The sequence below is a fragment of the Onychomys torridus genome, chromosome 14, assembly GCF_903995425.1.
Source record: "Onychomys torridus chromosome 14, mOncTor1.1, whole genome shotgun sequence".
Classification (NCBI taxonomy): Eukaryota; Metazoa; Chordata; class Mammalia; order Rodentia; family Cricetidae; genus Onychomys; species Onychomys torridus.
The window spans coordinates 46288982-46294981 of record NC_050456.1 but is presented as its reverse complement, the minus strand read 5'-3'; positions in this window follow the sequence as shown (position 1 = coordinate 46294981).

The following is a 6000-nucleotide window of genomic DNA, read 5'->3' as shown; positions in this document are numbered from 1 at the left end:
GCTGTGACAGTCCTGGTCAGTTAGTTCTTCCGCTCCTGTGCACATCCCTGGGCAGCTAGGCTGCTTAAAATGGTGATAGATAGCAGATCTCACCACCAGGTGGCACTACTCATGACATATCTTGATTAAAGCAGATGTGACATTTGAGGGGCCCCATCAAGAGTAGGGGGGGGGGCTGTCTAGTCTATCACATGATGAATTATTTAAAAGGTAAATCAATCTACTACCCAGAGCCAATAGGATATGTTTCCTTGAAAAAACACTCCTTCCTAGCTAAAGGAAAGGGTGGGTGCAAGTTTTCAGACTCTTGTGAGGAGGACAGGGGGTGGGATCCAGTCTCCCCCCCCCCAGCCCTTCTCATGCTGTGAGGGCCTGGTGTTCAAGCCCTCCTCCCGCACCCTATTCCTGTACTGTTGGTCTTGGGCCCACCCTGAAGAGGTCAAAAGGCCCCTGGGATTTCGGGACACTTGGGCTATGTTCATGCAGGGACTTGGGAAGCTCTGGAGACCCAGTCTGCGGTTTGATCTTGCTGTAAAAGGTCAGATAGTAACCACTGTGTGTACAACACAGCCTCTGGTCACAGCTATTCAACTTTGTCACTGTAGCATCAAAGCAGCTGATAACAATACAGACGGGAATGTGGCTACATTACAGTACAGCCCTCAGTACAAAAATAGGCTAGCTTTGGTCTTCAGGCTGGAGTTTGCTGACATCTGATCTAGAAAATGGACCCAGAGCTGCCAAATAAAAATCCATAACACCAGGATAAACTTGAATTCCAAATGACCTAAAATTTTTAGACATAAATCTCTCCCAAATATTGAAGGGGACATACTGAAGAAATCAGTAATTGTTTATCTGACATTCAAATTGAACCGTGCATCAAGCTTTTCTTTTCTTTTTTTTTTTCTTTCTTTTTTGCTAAGTATGTCCACTCTGTCTGGGGTCTGGGATGGGAGCTGTGGCCCCTATGAACTCTTTACCCCACTAGGAGGGCAGCAGCCAGAGAAGGCTGGAGCCAGGCCTCCAAAGCTCAGGCATGAAGGCAAGGCCATGCCTTTCCAGGTCCAAGGGCAGAGCAGGCTTTTAAATGACAGTTTTTATACTCACAAAGAATAAGTAGAATGTCTATTTTTTGCATTTAATTTAAATAATAATTACAAATTGGAAGGGCTTTGAAGACACATGAAATGGAAGGCAAGGGAGGGTACCCATGCCGGGGTTTGGCCCCAACGAGGAAGCAGCTGTGGCAAGGTGAAGCCCGAGAGGAAAGGATTACAGGGCAGAGGAAATTTCCCAAGCACAGACCTAAAGACTGAACCAAAGAGAGGCCAAAGGTGAGCAGGTGAGAGGCAGAGGTGAGAAAGGATGGGCTAGTGTGATGGCAGCCCTGCCACTCAGGTTCCTGTGAGCAGCTTGCCAAATAACTAAATGACTCTCAAGTTTCCTAATACATGAACATAGTGAATGTTCAAGGAGGTAGAAATGCTAATAAGTGCACATTGTATACATGTATCAAATTAACCTCCTCTACTCCACAAACAAATATCATGTGTCAATTAAGAAGTGTGTAGAGGCTGTGGGAAGCCCCCACAGGTTGTAAGCAGGATGGGAATAGAATCCAGTCCTCAGTGTAAAGCTCCGCACTTGCTGATTCCCCCTGCAGAGCAGATGGGATAAGAGGAAGAGGCTTGGCAGGAGGTCTGCCAGGAAATGACACTGGAGTATAGCTCCCTAGGGAAAAGCTGGTTGCAGGTGCTGGGTGGGAAGGGCAGAGGACTCAGAGAGAAAGGGCCAAGATGCCTCCTGGACTCCTGGCTTTGCAGAGATGAATGAAGGCAGATGAGGCAGGCTTGATGTAAAGATGGGCATCCCCGTTGCTGACTTAGGAAGTTGGTGATGCTTCTGACTCTGTGACTCTAGGACCCCTTGGCATCTCCCAAAGGCTCATGTCGTAAGCTTTGCTCCCAGTTCAGAGTGCCAGTGAGACATGCTTGAACCTCTGGAAGGTGGGGCCTGAAGGGAGGAATTTAGGTGATGGGAGATACCATCAGAAGACATTTAGAGCCCCCACCCCCACCCCGCCACTTCTCCATGGATAGGAGAAGGCTCCTGTGTAGTTGGGTTATGGTATGCTGCCTGAACACAGCCTCCAAAGCAATGGAGCCAACTGATCATAGCATGAAACCTCCAAACCTGTGAGTCAAACCTTTGTAGCTAGAGAGTTTTCTCCCCTGGTCCCACCAAGCCCTGGCAGTCCGACAGCCCACTTATAAAATAAACACACAGATGCTTATATTATTTAAACTGTTTGGCCTAATGGCTCAGGCTTCTTGCTAACTGTCTTTATATCTTAAATTAACCCACTTCTATTAATCTATAAGTAGCCATGTGACTCGTGGCTTTACCAGTACTTTACATCTGGCTTGTCATGGCGGCAGCTGGCAGTGTCTCTCTGACTTAGCCTTCTATTTCCCAGATTCTCCTCTCCTTGTCCCGCCTATACTTCCTGCCTGGCTACTGGCCAATCAGTGTTTTATTTATTAACCAATCAGAGCAACACATTTAACATACAGACCATCCCACAGCAAACCTTCCTGGGTCTGGGGAGACAGCTCAGTGGGTAAAGTGCTTGCTATGTATGAGGACCTAAATTCAGATTCCTGTACATGCACCTGGAACCCCAACACTGGGGGAAGACACTCAAAAAGAGGCAGACCCCTGGAGCTTCCTGTTAGCTAGTCTAGCTCATAGTGGGCTTTGTGCTCAGTGAGAGACCCTGCCTAAAAAGTAAAGTGGAGATTGATACTCAAGAAAAGAAGATGTCTGACATCTGCCTCTAGCCTCTGCACACAAACCCACGCACATAAATGTGTTAACTATACACACACAGGGGCATGTATCAACATGTACATATACCACACATAAATAAACATTTCTTTAAGCTGAGCATTTCAGACATTTCACATCAGTAATGGGACACTAACCAAGGCAACGGCCAAGTGAACAGATGAGCTGAGTGAGGGGAAACACTTTTCTACAGCTCTGAAGAGAAATCAGGGCTGGAATGGTAGGTGGCCTATAGGAGGCATGTATAGCCGGGAGAATGGCTGAGACCTTCTTATTAAAATTAGAAAGGGACTGACCCTGAAGGTACTTAAGTGTCTAAGAAGGAAACAAGAGAAAGGCAGTAAAAGACGGTGCCTTAGAAGCCAAAGGAAGGGGTGCCCCAGAGTGCCCTTTCGAATGACCGCCAACTGCATCTTGCTCCATCCTTGTTACATCTGTGCTGGTGGAAAGGGAATAAGAGAAGACACCTGTCAACAGCTTGTCTGGTCGCTGATATTACTATCTTCACACTCACCCCTGAAGGAGTAAAAGAATCAAATGCAGGGACAGGGGCTACAAAGGAGTGGGTGGCTTTTGAAGGAGGAAATTCTCATCATTAAGCAATAGATTTGAAGTCTGTCAGAATTTTCTTTGACTAATAGCAGCCAGGGGTGCAGTCTCCTCACCAAATCTAACATGCGTCGGCATGGCACGTGTCCCAGCCTAGGGTGGTAGCCGTCCTATGGCAGGGGCAGAAGCTCCAGGGAGCCAGTCCTGGGCTAAGCTCCCCAGCATATTTCTCTGACTACTGGGAGAGAAATCACAAGGCTCCTGATTCACATTAGTGACATTTCTTAGTTCCTGGTAAATAACCTTGTGTTTTGACCTGTAACAATGTGAAATGCTAACAAAGCTGGGAGGAAATTAAAATCTCTTGATGCAGTTTGGAGGCTGTCTGAGCGGATCCTGTTCAGGTGACAAAGGTCGGCTAGACCTGGGAAGGAACAAAGGAAGTAAAAGGTTACAAAGGAAACAGCTGCAGGATGAAATGCCAGAGTACAAGAGTTTATCTAGACCAAAGAGATACCTTTTGCATGAAGAATTCCAAGCCACGGGCCACTGACACCCGGTAATGTAGGTTAGATGGAAGCTGGTGACTTCAGAGGACCAGCTTTGCATCACTGTGCTGCAACCAAACCTCACATGGAACAGTTGATGAGCATCCATAATCTGCAAATATGAAATCCAAAACAGCCCCAAACCTGAAATGGGGTGAGCGCTGACATGAAATCATGGGTGTGAAATCCTGCACACCACTTCATGTCGCAGTCAGCACACAGGCACCGGAACCCTGGAGACGAAGGCCAAAGCTCAGAGCAAATTTCTCATCCTTTAATAATCAGGTCACACATTTGGAGTCTGACCCATTACTTTTTTCAATACTATGATCAAATACCTGACAGCAGCAGCTAATGAAGGGTATGTTTGGGCTTAGGGTTTACGAAGGATGCAGTCCACGGCAGTGGGGAAGGCATGGAGAGGGAACATGAGGTGGCTATGTCATCTTGTGGCATCCACAGTCCAGAAAGCGGAGAGAGATGAGTGTTGAGGTCAGCTCACTTTCCCCTTCATCCACCACAGTTTTCTGTGTGAACAGATGCTATCAGTTAAGGAGGCAGCAACAGCATCCCAGAACAGGTGTGGTGTGGGAAGCTCACATCTTCGGATACAAACAGAGTCCTGGCTATTACCGCAAGGCACGAAGGGAGGTGGCGTCAATATCAATTTGTTGCTGCTCGTTACCATGCATGACTGTGCTGCAGCCCAGTCCCCTAAGGGATCTGTGGAGCTGGACAGAGGCAGTAACACTTGGTCTGCCCTAGATGGAGTGGTCTTTCTTCTCTCCCAGGCTCTGTTATGGAAATCTATCAAAGAACTGGCTGAAATTCCACTGAATTCTTGACTCACCGAGCCAGGCTGTGGTGTAGGATGGGAATACAAGGAAGAAGACACCAGAGCCAGCTGAGAATTCTGTGCAACATAGGGGCCTGAAATCCCAGATTCTTCAGAGACAGGCACCTTGAGGCACCTGAGCTCTGGACTATACTCCTTTTGGAATCCTAATGAAGCAAGCGTAGACATGCAAATAGCATTAAGTGCAGGCTATCTAGATGCATTACCTTCAATAGACAAATGAGCCCCACGAATCAATAAGAAAACCACAGACAAGTTATAGAAAGACCAGCAAAATGCCTGAACAGGCACTTCCCATAACAGAATATCTAAACAACCCTAGGAATAGGTGCTTAATGTTGGTGGAACCAGGAAAATGATAATTAAATGACCCAATCTGAAATGACCTTCCCTTATCAGAGCACAGGCTGTTGATACAACAGGATATGGAGATCAGAAATCTCAAGTCATATAATCTCAATTCATATATATTGGTCAGCTATTTGCCAGCATCTACGTGTGTGTGTGTGTGTCTGTGTGTGTGTGTGTGTGTGTGTGTGTGTGTGTGTGTTTCCATGATAATACTACTGCTAGATTTGTCTCCACATAAATCCAAAGAATGCACTACATGGTTAAGAATACTGTTATTCGTAACAGCCAGACTGGAAGTTTCCCAAATGTCCAACAATGGTAGACCAGGTAAACAATGATATAATCATACAATTAAAGATTGTACAATAATGAAAATGAATGAACCCCATATGCTCTTATTAATATAATGTTAAACAAAAGAAGCCAGACACAAAGAAGTTCATGCTATGGGATTACACACCCACAAAGTCAAACTTGGTCTATATGGACACCTTTGCAAGGGCAATGGCTATGGTTGGGGACTCCTGGGGTGTTGTTCACATTTTGTTAGCTGGTATGGATGATGGTTATGAAAGCGTATTCTGTTTACAAGTATTCTTTGAGCTCTATATTTATGTTTCAAAATTAGGTTATACTTCCATGTGTATATGGAATGAATATATGTGTATATATTTTATATATATATATATATAATATATATATATATATGATTTTCTGTTTTTTCATTTTCAACAAGAATTGCTAATTCTGCGGCTGCTTCTGCCATTATCCCCTAAAAAATACCACTTAAGAAGTCTATGGATAAAGTTTCTTCTTTCCTTTTTTTTGTTTTTGTTTTTGTTTTTT